The sequence below is a fragment of the Orcinus orca genome, chromosome 5, assembly GCF_937001465.1.
Source record: "Orcinus orca chromosome 5, mOrcOrc1.1, whole genome shotgun sequence".
In the NCBI taxonomy this organism is placed as follows: Eukaryota; Metazoa; Chordata; class Mammalia; order Artiodactyla; family Delphinidae; genus Orcinus; species Orcinus orca.
In genome coordinates, this window is record NC_064563.1 from 103176148 (window position 1) to 103191046 (window position 14899).

Here is a 14899-nt window from a genome sequence, read left to right on the forward strand (position 1 = left end):
AAAGAAGCTGTAAAGCTGATGGGCTAAAGCTTCAGTTCTGGCTTGCAGGTGGATGTGAGAGTTTATGAACATCACAGCCTTCTCCTGAATCCTAAGGAGAGGAGGGGAGCAGAGTTGAAAGGCAAAAGGAAAAACTGAAGGAGCAGAACTGAGGGCACAAGATTTATGTTCCGATCTTGGCCCTGTCATTTCCAGGATGAGTGATCTCGATAACTCCCCATGACGCGTTTTTCTCACCTGAGTGACAAGCTAAATAATAAGAGCATCCTATTAGTGCTTTAATGAAGACGAATTCAGTTAATATAGGAGAACATGCTTCTTCATTAATTGAAGTAATAAAAAATGTTGGTTATTAGTCACAAAGAAGGCAGATGTGCTTTTGAAACATTTAGACTCCAGATTGGCAATGGGATCAGTCTGCCTGTTTTACTCTCCTTTTCCATTAACTTGGTGTCTGAACTTTCCCATGTCTAAAACTGGGATAAAAAAGATATGTTTGTAAAGTGTTTAGAGAAGTGTCTGTCTGTCCCCACTTCCATCTCAGGAAGTATCCAACAAAGGTTTTTGTTGTTTCTATTTCCTTCCCCAATCCACGCAAAAAGACATTACTGTCTGTCTCTGAAGTTCAGCTCAATCAGAAGCCAAGCCCCACTGGCCCAGAAAAGAAGAATCTCTGACTTTTCCCATAACTTGTTTTAGGGCATTTATTGCTTTCTGTCTCCCTCTGCACTGTCCACATTGCTCACGCCTCAACATTTTGGGTGGGTTTGTGGCTTTTGCCCCCATCATTCTATTAAAATTTCACCTGTTTTAGAGGAAGTAAACTATAAAGGGTTCTTTGGACAGCTAAAAGTGAAGTGTTGCATTTAGAAAGGGAGAGAATTTTTAAAACACAGAGCAACAATCAATTCTATTTTAACTTGAAATAAACAGTTAAGAGCATCAGATAGAGGTGAGAAGTAGAATAATTCTGACTGTTACTGTTGATATATTTCTGAAAAGGATATTTATTCTTTTCTTCAGGTTTGTATTTTCGGTTACCACCTGTCTTCTTGGATAGAAATAACTTCCTTTCTACAAAACTGCTGGGTTTCTCTGGGAGTTGGGGGCGGTGTGTGTTTCTGAACCTTGCGTGTGATTGCTTCCCTCAGTTCAGTAAAGAGATCAGTCACCAAGTCACCCCTTGCCCTCCAGTGATACCTGCCACCTCTCGTTTTCACAAGATATGATAAAGCAAATGAGTCAGCCCCAAGGACCCTTCAAAAAATGGCACGCGATGCTCAGGCTAACCTTAACTTTAGCTGGAGCTAAAGAAGTTTAAAAAAAAACCCTTCAGAAACCATTCTTCCAGAAATACAGGCATGCATCTGGCTTCTATCTCTCTCTCTCTCTATTTGCCTTGTATTTGGCTTTCAGGATTTCATTTAACTTTTTAAAAACACAAAGATATGATTTTTAGTTTGAATAAAAAAGCAGTGATATAGTAGCCTGTGATCTTCCTCTTTAAGGTAAGATTCTGCATAATTATGTGTAAAGAGAAGGTATTTTGAATGGTAGAAGAGGGTGGGTATGTTTATTCTCTTAATTATCAGTCACTTACTAGTCAACAAGTATAATGCTAGAAAGATCTTTTTGCTTATGCTGCACTGTTGGTTTCCTTTTCTTGAGATAAATTTTGTTTCAATGACTGTTTTCCTAACTGGTACCATGTTTTCTTCTCTGTTGGTTTTCTAACTCCATTTAAAAAAATCATAACAATTTTTTGTTTTAAGTACTAGGAATGATATGTACATTAAAATAATTGTTATATAATAGGAGAAAAACTAAATATGCCACTAAGAAATTCTAAATGAAACCCAAATCTAAACTACTTTTTTGAACAGCTTTGTACTTAATCACTTTCATGTAAAGGAGGTGTTAATTTATGTGGTGAAAGGGATAAGGATTTTAGTTCCTTTGAACTTTTATTATTGTTCCTATATGTATGCTCTAGAAAGAAAGCAAGTCAATAGCATTTTGAAATTATTTAGTCACTTGTCATCGTATCCCACAAACATTCCTTCTTGTTTGCAAGCGTTCAGTGTATCGTCATCAGACTTGGTAGAGTGAAGCTGTGGGGATGAGAACTTTGGGCATCAGAAGAGTGTATAAAGTTGGTGTAAAAGGAGACTTTGATATTAGAGAAACTGGTTTAGCCCAGTACAGAGGATAGAAAAAGTCAACTCAGTATTTTTCCAAAGCATCCATCTTAAAAAAAAAAATAGGATTTTAATCAGGTGAACAGGTGGGACTTCAGGTGGAGTGTTTATTTTTGTCTATTTATACATTCTTTATAATCACTCAGATCAAAGGGTTTGTATTAGGTGTATTACGCTTATGTATTTGAGCAAATCAATATCTGCAATAAACATGTTATTAGATTATAGGAAATGCCAAACTGGGTCAGATCTATGATCCATCCATCCTAATTCCACCTGTTTCAGACTGATCCAGGGTTAATATATGCAATGACCTGCTGATTGCCCTCCAGACAACTTCCTAAGTTTAGGAAGAGCCTATAAACAATGCCAATAACAATGCCTGGCAAATGTTTGGCTTAGGAGTGATTAACATTTGCTGAACAAATGAATGAGCCATGAAGTCAACCAACATGTAATTATCTACGTTCCCTTGAAGCTAATCTTAGTTTATGTTACCAGCTGTACACGACAGGTTCTTTGTTTTAATTGTCTTATCTTAAAAATTACCTATCTTGAACATCAAGAAAGTTTTTGCCCCCCCAGCTTTGGTATTCCACGGTTTGGTTTGTTTGGTTTTAAAGCGTAAGGCACAGAAGGAATGCTATACCCTCAAGCCGATGTTCTCCCTGCCTCAGCTGACCCTGTTTCACTCAGAAGTGGAAGAATGCTGGCTTTGGTTATAAACAACATTCCCATAAGAAAACACAATGATTACTAGAGTATTTACAGCATGACCTACCTGAAGGATAAATGTTAATTAGTTGTAACAACTCCTTAACACCAGGGATGTTACAAGATTAAGAGGCTCAGATAAGGAAGAGAAGCATGAATTATAAGTAAGCTGGCAGAAGGGTAATTTCAGGGAGTAAGCTATTATTATGCTGTAATGGTTTATTGCAGTAGACCCTAACAAGGCTTTTATAGCACATATTCATACCATTTTTTTAAACATCTTTATTGGAGTATAATTGCTTTACAGTGGTGTGTTAGTTTCTGCTTTATAACAAAGTGAATCAGCTATACCTATACATACACACACATACCATTTTGAAAAACCTCAGAGGACTAAAAGAAGAAAGAAACAGAAGCTCATTCCTTTGGCCAATAGAAAATTTGTTGACAGAGACACTCACTACCATATTTTGCAATTTCCAGGAACTAGAAACGGTGGCTTAGTCACATCTGTTGTGAGTATACTGAAGAGTAGAAACACTTCTCTATATATTGGCTACCCCAGGTTAGACGCTGAATAATTTGACTTATTCTTTTGGGTAAGAAACACAATTAAGAGAATAGATCCAACTGGGGTTTTAAAATAAAGAAACATACCAGATAAAGCAGGACACAGTGTAAGATTCTCAGACTGAAGTAGCTCTATGGTAAGACTGTAGAAGTTTGACCCTAATGGCCGTCTGAAGCAATGCTGGGCATTCAAGAGAGAGCTCTAGAGTGACTTCCCCCATTTTAAATCTAGGCGTTTGGTCATGGGTTAAGTATATTCACAGAGTGTTTCTGAAGAAAAACCAGTCTTTCATGTATTTAATTACAAAGAATAACAAGTAGCAAACTTTTAGAACTTTTTCTGGCCAACCTTTTCATCTCTGGTAGAGGAGTACCTTCTGGAGGTAAGGAATCATGTTAGATTTGTATACTTACGCCTATTCTGCACCAAAAACTTTGCATTGTTTTGAGAGTGCATTGGTAGATACAAATTTTCTACCTCTGCCTCTCCTCAGTAGGGATACACTTTCAGCAGATTGGAGATATTAAGAGAATTACTTCAGGAAGTGCTTCAACTAGCAAGGATTGAGATGTTTTCAAAATGCCATGTATTGGCTTCAAGAGTATTTATTCCCCTGGCTCCCCTCCCTGTGCAATTGCTTCAAGCTGGCAGCCCTCTCTAGAGATGGTTAGAGAGGGCTGCACAATGCTCCTCTTTCAGGTGCTGGCAACTGCCCCCTCTCCTCTTCCTTTTGGACATAGATATAAGCTCTGTTGTTACAATCCCGGGCTAGTGCACTAACACTTGCGATCTCCCTTTATTAAGCCCCCCTTAAATTACACAAATTTTGGGATGCCACCTTTTTCCTCCTGGGATCCTGATACAACTCCTAAGATCATGAAAGAATATGAATCATTCTCAGCGCAAAGTGAGAGTTTTGTAAGTGAGAGCAACCTGGGAAAGAGAGTGAGAGAGAGACAGAGAAAAAGAGAGATATTCCACTAATGGGTCACCCAACTTGTGATAGAGACACCACCTACTGGCCCAGTGGGACCCACTGCCTGGGAATGGCTTGGTCGGCTGCAGTTGGAAGTCTTACTTCTCTATTTCCAAGTAGGATCATTAAATACTGTTAACGCTTGGGAATCTACCACAAAACCCCTCTTCTTTGATAACATCACCATCTTTTCAGTCAGGGTTCTTCTCTTTATTCTTCTTAAAATTAACCTAAGGTATGAGACCATTGTAGCATCCATGCCCTGCTCCCTTGGGAGTTTAGAATCAAAGTTATAGGATATTTGTCTGACTTACTAGTTATCTATTTTATATACAGTAGTGTGTATATGTCAATCCCAATCTCCCAATTTATCCCTCCCCGCCCTTTTCCCCCCAGTAACCATAAGTTTATTTTTTACATCTGTGACTCTATTTCTGTTTTGTAAATATGTTCATTTGTACCATTTTTTTTAGATTCCACATATAAGCAATATCATATGATATTTGTTGTATAGCACAGGGAACTCTATTCAATACTCTGTAATGACCTATATGGGAAAAGAATCTAAAACAGAGTGGATATATGTATATGTATAACTGATTCACTTTGCTGTACAGCAGAAAGCAACACAACACTCTAAATCAACTATGCTCCAATAAAAATTAAAAAACAAACAAAACAAAAGAATCAAATTCGTAGGATTTTCAACTTGTAAGGGTCGTTTGAAGCCATGTAGTACAACTTCCTCTTTTCACACATGAGAGTCTGAGGTTTCTGTAGCCGATGTTGAAGGGCCTCGTGCAAAGACCCACAGCTCGTGGTTCTTGCGAGTGTTAGAGCCCATGAAACCCACAGCCCTGTTTTCCCTGGTCTTATCTTTCTGTCCAGAGACTTTGGACTTAACATGTGATACTATTCAGATTAGAGGCCTGAGGGGCAAAGGCCACTGTGGGGAGTTCTGCAGAATGAATAGGGAGGAGCACAAAAAAGGGAAACTGTTTTTAACTCCTGTGGGAATTTTCTGAGGTATGCTTTGAAGACTGTGCTTTACCAGGAGTCCTACAACAATCCAGCCACCAAAAATTCCTGCCATTTTTTTTTCAATAGGGTGGACATTTTCAGCAAATAGTCAGGGTGATGCATGAGGCAGGTAGTGAGAAAGCAGTTCACTTCCTCCCCTGCCTTGCTTAAGTCATGCCCAGCAAGTGAGGGCTCCAGTGGGACTCAGAGGCTAGTGTGTGCAGGAATGAGCTGGGCTTAAGCTTTGACCTGTTAGTGACTGGAAATAATCCTCTGAGTGGAGCCAATAAATGTTGTAGGTTTGCTCTCATTCCTTGGATCTGAGGGTTATTCATTATAATTAAAATGTATTCTTAGTGTAACATGGATGGTCTCTGACACTAATATTTTACTTTTAAATGTGGCACTCTCAGAGGCAGAATAGGCTTGTGACCCCCTTCAGTAAAGAGATGCTTCCTTAACCATTTGGAATAAAAATTGGGAATACGGAAATGGCATTCTTGTCATTTTATCTCCTTTGTTTCTTCATTTTGTGGGGTTCTTCTGTACATAAATTTCTACTAACTTCAAAGGGCAGATCCTGAGATTTGATGAGCTATTAGAAGTTAGCAGAAAAAAGTACAGGACAACTGCTTTTAGTAATTTGCATGTTTGGAGGGACATACTTTCACACACTGTATTGGTTTCCTAGGGCTACCATAACAAAGTACTACAAACTGGGTGGCTTAGAACAACAGAAATTTATTGTCTCATAGATCTGGAGGCCAGAAGCCTGAAAGCAAGCTGTGAGCAGGGCCATGCTCCTTCTGATGTCTCTAGGGAAGGATCTGTTTTGGGGCCTCTCTTCTAGTTTTTGGTAGCTTCTGGCATTCCTTGGCTTGTAGATGACCATCTTCTCCCTGTGTCTCTTCACATCATATTCCCTCTGTGTCTGTGTCCAAATTTCCACCTTTTATAATGACATCAGTCGTACTAGAACAAAGCCCACCCTAATGACCCTATTTTAATTTGATTATCTCTGTAAAGACCCTGTGTTCAAATAAGGTCACATTCTAAGGTACTAGGGGTTAAGAAGTCAACGTATCTTTTTGGAGGGCACAATTCAACTCATAACAATACAGTCTGTTGAAATTGAATGGAATTGATACTCAACGTTGCTGAGCTACTCAGACCCAAACATTCTGACCGGGACTTTTCACCAGCTCATCTAAGGCCCACCTTTGCTCGGTGTGCCGCTTACCACAAGTTAGGATCCAACTGTGTGTTTAAAATTAGTGGTCTTGAGATATGTGCTGGTGGGGCTTGCTGTTTTTCTTTCTGCCCTTTCTGAGTTTCATGTGCAAGTGAGACTGCTCAAAAATGAATGACAATGGTGTGCTTGTGTTGTACTCTTAAGTCATGAGATCGTGGCTTCAGGCAGAGCTGCAAGAGTTGAAAAATCACAAAACAAAAATGATTGCATGTTTTTGGAAATGTCGTTGTAAAATAGACAACTTTGTGTTTTGTAATTACTATATTCTTATCCAAAGTTGCTAATAATGTTTTTTCTTTTAGATTAAGCATCCGCCTTTCTTTAAAAATAAGAGCTAAAGATAATTCCTAATTATATATCTTCTAATTATGTGAAAATGTCTACATTTCAAAAAAGGTTTTATATGGCTAAAATGCAAGAGGACAAAAATTATAGTATTAGTTAAGGACTCTGGAGGCATTTTGATCCACTTAGCCATATTCAAATGTATGGAAACATTTGCTTTTTTAGACCTGCAAAATCAGAAACATATGAATTTGCAAAATGACACATCTCAATGTAGTTAAAACTCTGTTCACCATTTTATAATTATCACCCAAGCAGCCTCAGTACTACTACTTATACTGCTACTAATGTTGATACTACTACTAGTAATGATAACAGTTGATGTTTATTGAGCATATATTGTGTGTCAGGCACTGTTCCAAGTGCTTTGCCATGTTTTGATTAATTTCACTTCCACAACAACTCAGTGAGGTAAATACCATTATCTATAATTAAAGAAACTGCAGCCCAGAGCTTAACATTACACAGTAATGGCAAAGCCAGAATTCAAATCTGGACTCAGAGCTCTTCCTCTTAATCATTAAAAAAATCTTCTTGGGCAGAACATTCCAAAGTCTATGCCACAGAACACCAATTTTATTAAAAGCTCCTGAAAAAAAGAAAAAAGGAAAACATTTACGTAGTTAAATACATGTGGGAATTGCTGCTATCTATGTAGACTCATAATGTAGTCTATATTAAAAATTGTGAGAGGGCTTCCCTGGTGGCGCAGTGGCTGGGAGTCCGCCTGCCGATGCAGGGGACACAGGTTCGTGTCCCGGTCCGGGAAGATCCCACATGCCGCGGAGCGGCTGGGCCCATGAGCCATGGCCGCTGAGCCTGCGCGTCCGGAGCCTGTGCTCCGCAACGGGAGAGGCCACAACAGTGAGAGGCCCGCATACCGCATAAAAAAAAAAAAATTGTGAGAATTTTCCCAGAAAAGAAACCTGTATAACAGAATGTAAGATTGAGGTTTCAACTAAGCACAAGATAAAATAAATGCGAAATTCCGAAGGGAGTTGCTAAGTTATCATATACAGACTGTACAAGCATAGTATCTGGGAACCTAGTCCATAACTTGGATTTTTTTCAGAGAATAGAGAGGTTTTGTAAGATTTTCTTGGGAGAGACTAGTAGCTGTGCTATGGGGCCCCAAACTTTTCCACTTGGGAAAGTTGCTACCTCCTATACCAGCCTAGTGAGCAAGGGCTTAATGGGACTACTTGAAGAGTTTAATGTATGTCCCCATATGTTGGGGACACTGCAGGCTAAAATTGCTTCTCTCCTGGGAAATGTGGATGCAAAAGTTGGCACATCTTCACTTTGATGCCCAATCTGTATGGAGCCACAGATGTATGGGGACAAAGGTTTCATTGCTTCCCCTGGATCAAGGGTGGGCCGGTGTGGAGTCTCCCAGTTGATGGGCTAGGGGATAAGGGGGGTAGACATCCTGAGGAAATGAGGAGTATCCCTCAGATCTTGAGAGTTGATGCTGGAGAGGTCCCCTATGATGGAATGTTCAAAGAACCCCTAACATTGGCCCATATGAGTCACCTTCACCATCTCCCATACCCAAAGAACATGAAGTCATTCAGCAAAGTAAGGACAAAAGTCCCCTTACCTTTTCTCCCTGCTTTCACCTACGATTGCTAGATAAAATACAAGGTCTTCAGTTAAATTTGAATTTCAGGTGTACAATGAAAGCTTTTTATTATACATATATCCCATGCAGTATTTGGGACATGTTTATATTAAAAAATATTTGCTATTCATCAGAATTTCAAATTTAACTAGGCCTCCCATATTTTTATCTGTTAAATCTGGCAAGCTCATCCCACCCCACCTTTCCCCCAAAAGCTGGGGAGTAGGTGAATGGTGAGAAGAAAGAAAGAAGTTATTATGTTTTCTGAATTAATGCTCTGATTCGAGATTTAAAGCGCTTCCCCCCAAATAAGTAGAAAGTCAAGAGACCTGTCAAGGTCTTCAGGCAGGGGCAGGGGACAATTACCGTAATGAATAAATTTGAAAAGATTAGAGAAGAATAAAAAATAAAAATTATATTTTGAGTACACCACAAATCTTCTTTGTTAGAGGATCCAGGTCTATTTTACTGACTTTATTGAGCTGTTCCTCTCCAGGACCACAATAACTATTAGCTTTTCCTGGAATTTGTGCTCTTTGGAACATATTTTGGGAAATTCTACTTTGTTTTATAACTTTGTGGTGTAATTAACTAAAGTGGCATACTGGAGAATTCTGGCAAAACCTCTGGGCAACTTTGAGATATTTTAAGGTTTCAAAGAAAACCCAAATCAAATGGGCTTAAAACAACATGAGAAGACAACAAACGGGCTTAGGATCAGGTGACTGGAAAGTCCAGATGTAGGGAGGAGTTAGGGTTCATTGATCTAGCAGCTTGGCCATGCCAGTAAGAACTCAGTTTTTAAACTGGCTGCAAGTTTCAATAGTGCCCGGATAGGAGAGAGCAATGCTGAGCCGGCGTTCTGAATAGCCTGGTTGGCTGGTCACACGCTCACCCTGTGGTGACTGTGGCCAGGGGGTGGAAGGTACTGAGGACTTGAAGTCTGTGAAGGCTTTTCCATGGGGCTGAGAGTGGGGTCAACTTTTACCAAAACACATGAGCTGTGCTTTGGGAAGAAGCAGATAGATGACTGCCTGGGGGTGGGAGTAAAGCATGTGAATGGATGCTGGCTCAATCAACAAATGTCCAGTACAGCTGAAAACTTAAGTTTCTGTCGTTGACTGCAGGCAGGGGTGATGCTCAAAACTATTTAACAACCTATACCCTCGTGGGCACCACTTCTGTCTGTGCAGGAGCCTGTCTCCCAAAGCCCTCCTGCTTACAAAGTGTTAACCCTTGAGTTGGTTGATGTTGAAGGATCCAGGAGCTCCTAGAGAAGGTGACAGAAGGCCATGATAGGTGATCACTCAGAGTACTCAGGGCAGTGGCTACTTACCACCTGGAACTGAAATATATCACTATCTAACAGCGTTTATAATTGTACCCATATGTACAGGCTCAATGAGTTTTTAAAAAGCGTGAAGGATTTTTGCTTCTGAATAAGACCCTTCACTTAATTTCCTCATTTGAAAAATGAGTGGGTTGAAGTAGATGATTTACAATTCCTTTGAAAGAAATGTTTGTGTTGTATTCTATAAAAAATTATATAAATAAGCCTTTAATTCGATCTATCATGCACATTGTGATATGTCTGTATTAAACAGAACATTATAAATTTTATAATTATAAACAGAATGTTATAAATTTTAAAATGCAGAGAACCAAATTTCCATTTGAAATTTGGCACATGAAATTTAACTGACTTTGAGTCTGAATTTAACTAGATTTTTACATTGAAAATTTCAAATACATTATTTCTAAAGGTCATGCTTTCATTGTTTCTCACTTCTGTGTTTTGCAGTAAAGCAAGGGAAAAAACCAATCATTTAACATGTTAAAAAACTCATGTTTTTTAACATGTTAAAACTCCTAGAGGAAAACATAGGCAGACAAAAATAGCAGCAATTTTTTTTTGAAGTCTCCTAAAGGAAAAGATACAAAAGCAAAAATAAACAAATGAGACCTAATTAAACTTAAAAGCTTTTGCACATCAAAGGAAACCATTGACAAAACAAAAAGACAGCCTACTGAATGGGAGAAAATATTTGCAAATGATATGACTGATAAGAGGTTAATATGCCACATATATAAACAGTTCATACAACTCAACATCAAAAAGAAAAAAAACCCGATTAAAAAATGGGCAGAAGAACTGAATAAACATTTTTCCAAAGAGGAAACGCAGATGGCCAACAGGCACATGAAAGATGCTCAGCGTCACTCGTCAATCATCAGGGAAGTGCAAATCAAAACCACAAGGAGATAGCACCTCACAGCTGTCAGAATGGCTATCATCAAAAAGAAGACAAATAACAAATGTCGTCAAAGATGTGGAGAAAAGGGAACCCTTGTATACTCTTGGTGGGAATGTAAATTGGCTCAGCCACTGTGGAAAACAGTATGGAGGTTTCTTAAAAAACTAAAAATAGAGCTACCATATGACCCAGCAATTCCACTCCTGGGTATATATCTGAAAAAAACAAAAACATTAATTTGAAAAGATCATGCAACCCAATGTTCTTTGCAGCATTATTTATAATTGCCAAGGTATGGACGCAACCTAAGTGTCTATCAACAGATGAATGGATTAAAGTGAAATAAGTCACACAGAGAAAGACAAATATATATCACTTATATGTGGATCTAAAAAATATAACAAACTGGTGAATAAAACAACAAAGAAGCAAACTCACCGATATAGAGAACAAACTAGTGGTTACTAGTGAGGAGAGGGAAAGGGGGAGGGGCAAGATAGGGGTAGGAGGAAAAAAAAGGGTTATTATGGGATTATATGAAATCATGTGTGTGAAACTTTTGAAAATTGTAAAGCACTATAGAATTTAAAGCATCTTTCAATCAGTTAAAAAAAATTGTGCTGTTTTGAATTTAATGGAAAGCAGAGAGGCACAAAAGCAGAAATGACTGAAGAAAAATTAGAGTTAAGATGGAAGCCACGCATTCACGTGAAGATGGTTCAGTGGCTGAAGTAATCCAATCACGGCAGCTGCTGTTGGCAGGGTTTGCCAATGGGAGAGGATAGGGAGGGAGTGGTGGCCACGAGGTCATTCCCCTCTCCCACTGGGTCAGTGTACTCACGGTGCAGAGCTGAAGTGCAGTTGGAGAACATGAATTTTTCTCCCAGGCTTCACGTGCCTGTTCTAACTCTCCCTGAGAAGCCTTCCCGACAGCTTAGGTTCTCAGCTGGCTAGTCATTTTAGATATAAAAAAACCACAAGGGAGGAACTTCTTTCCTAAAATAAATGGAAAATCAGCAACAATGATGATGCTATCTCCCATTCCCTTACATGTCCCTCTGCCAACCCCACCCCTGCCCCAAAACAGAGTTGATTTTTCCAGAGGGCAGTGTTGTAGGCACCACAATTATAGACAAGTGGGAAAAATATTATATCTATTTCTTATTTTTTCTACATAGAGAAATAAATAAAATGTTTGTGATATTTTGATCTTTGATGGAGCATTTTAAACGTTTGCAGATCTGTATTTGTAGATTTTTCTGCACTTTAAGTCATCAAAAATGTCAAAGTCAAGGCTTTGACTTTCAAAGAATTTCTTGCCTATAGCTAGTGCTTTCTCCTATCTTCAGAGCAAAACCGTGGCTTGGTAGATCCTTAAGTCCGTCCCTCCCTCTTTATATATAATTTCTGTTAGAGTTACAGGTATACACACACAGCTGTGTTAATTAACCCAGCTGAAAAACTTTACTTACAGAGACTTCTAAGGAAAGACATAGAGTCACAGGGATAAGGACTGATTGTCTTATCTCTTTAAAGGTATTTTCTGTTATAGCACTAGCTAGAACTAAATAATAAATGTCTTATAATGCTTTGAATAAAAATAGTTCTCAAACATAATTGATAAAACTTGCTGTCCAAGAGCTAAAATAAATTTATTATTTAATAAATTTAAATAATTTATTTAAAGAGTAAATGAGGATGCTGCTTTTTTGGGTCTGCATGTTTAGGTATGTATACATTATGCCTAATTTATAGAGTTATATGTAGTTTATATAACATATATATATACTTCAACAACAACTAGATAAATTTTAAGCCCTCACAATTAAATTGCTTTAAATTAGTTAAAATATATATTTGTGTTTATGCATATAGGATTAATAAAGAATATAAAACCAAAACAGACATTACTGTGTGACCTACCTCAACAACTCCATGGAAAACAGTGTTATTTAACAGGTTAGAAACTGAGGCAGAGAATGTCAGTAACTTGTGCTTTGCTGTTATGGTTTCCAACTCAAATCTTTCTGATTCTAAAGCCTTTATATTTCCCACTACATCACATTATAGTTTTGTAGTTATGCCATTATTTTAAGGCCATTCTTCCTTTAAATTTTCCAGGGAAGTGGGAGAAAGGTGCAAATAAACTGTAATAATAGCTACAATATTACTCATCATTATAGTGCTAAAAACTATTACCTATTACCTAAGGTGTCATTCAGGACTTTTCTTAAGCCAGCTAATCAAGATACTTCTCAGAGGCACACTTTTACAATTCTCTGCTTTATGTATGACTTTAGCAGTATGAAAACGTATAAAATGCTTGTTATCCCACTGTGTAGAATGCTGCATTTTGACATGTCTGAAGGAAAGCATTTCCCAAAAGAATTCTTGAACCCTCAGAAAATTTATATTCTCTCAGAGGAAAAAAAAATTTTTCTTCACATGTTAGTTCCAGTTTGCAGAGAAGCAGCCCTCATGACAAGAGTAGGCAAGAGATTTACAAGGGAGATGGAGGTAGAGAAGGTGGGGAGAGACCCTAGGACTGAGATGGAGGTCTGACCCCTATGGGAAAAGAGATGGAAGGGAGGTGGACTGGATTAAATTAAATGTGATAATACATGTAAACCACTTAAAAGTCCCTTGGTACCAAATGAATACTCAGTAAACAGATTTCATTCTTAATCTCCATTTTTAAAAAGTCATTGCAATGAGAATTATAGATATTTATTACAAGTCATCTTCCCTGTGCATATTTCTTGCTAATAGAGCTGTACCGTTACAGTGGAAAACTAACATCAGGCCAGTGGTTCTCGTTCCTTGAGAGCTTCGTAAGCAATCTTTAGACGTCTTTGATACTAGAAAACTTTCTAGGTAAATCCGAGTGAAAGAGAAAAATGTTAAAAGTCAACATTCATCCTTGTAAGACTGCTCAAATAAAAAGTTCATTACTTTAGAAGACTTTCACTTGGAAATATTTGCACTTTTCCAGAAATATCATATTATTTTCAAATGTTTTAGAAGACAGCATTTGGAATAAGTTGGTAAGTCCCAATTTATTCCAAATGCTATCATTCTATTGAACCAATTCTAATTTGCACTTAATTGAAAAGTTTAAATATTTAAAAATAACATAAAAACTGCATCTACGTACTCAAAGTAGGCTGACATTTGACTTAATGGTCAAGTCAATTTAGTAAAAGTAAATTGGAATCTTTGAACTAAACAATGACTTGCTGCATTTGATATGAGAACAAATATGATTTGGTTGAGATTTAATTTGATAAGGCTTTGTCCAAAATTAAATCATCCCAAAGTTACGGATATGACATTTAAAATTGAATATGACATTTAAAAAATCCCTATTTTGCCTTTAGAGGAAGAGGCAAAGTTGTACTGAAATATTAATATGTGTTTTATGCCACATGTGACATTTATTCCAGCACCCTTTATTTTAAAGTTTAAAAAAGAAATACATATTCATTATAGGAAATGTAAAGTATTCATAAAAATGTAAAGAAAAATAAATTAAAATGAAAAAATGAATTTGTTCTTGTTTCTACTGTCTAAAAAAACCATTATTAACATTTTAATATACTCCCTAAATAAAGTGAGCTGAGGTAATTATTCTTTGCTGTTAAAAAATAAATGTTTTAATACTCGAGTACCATGCTCTCTTATTCTTAAATGTTATGTTTTCTTTTCTCCTTGATTGTGGGCCAGTCATTTTTAACCTTGTTATCATTTTACTTCCTAACATTCTTGACTCCGCCTCCTAAAAATGCTGGATGGTAAATATTATTTCTTATTTAATGTAAATTTCAATCAAGTTTTTATGTTATGTTTGGGGCAGTTTATACTGTTCCTAATCTGAGAAACTCCTGTGCTTCTCAAAACTACATTTGGGAGTCCCTACTAAAATTAGGAAGTCATTTATACAAACATGC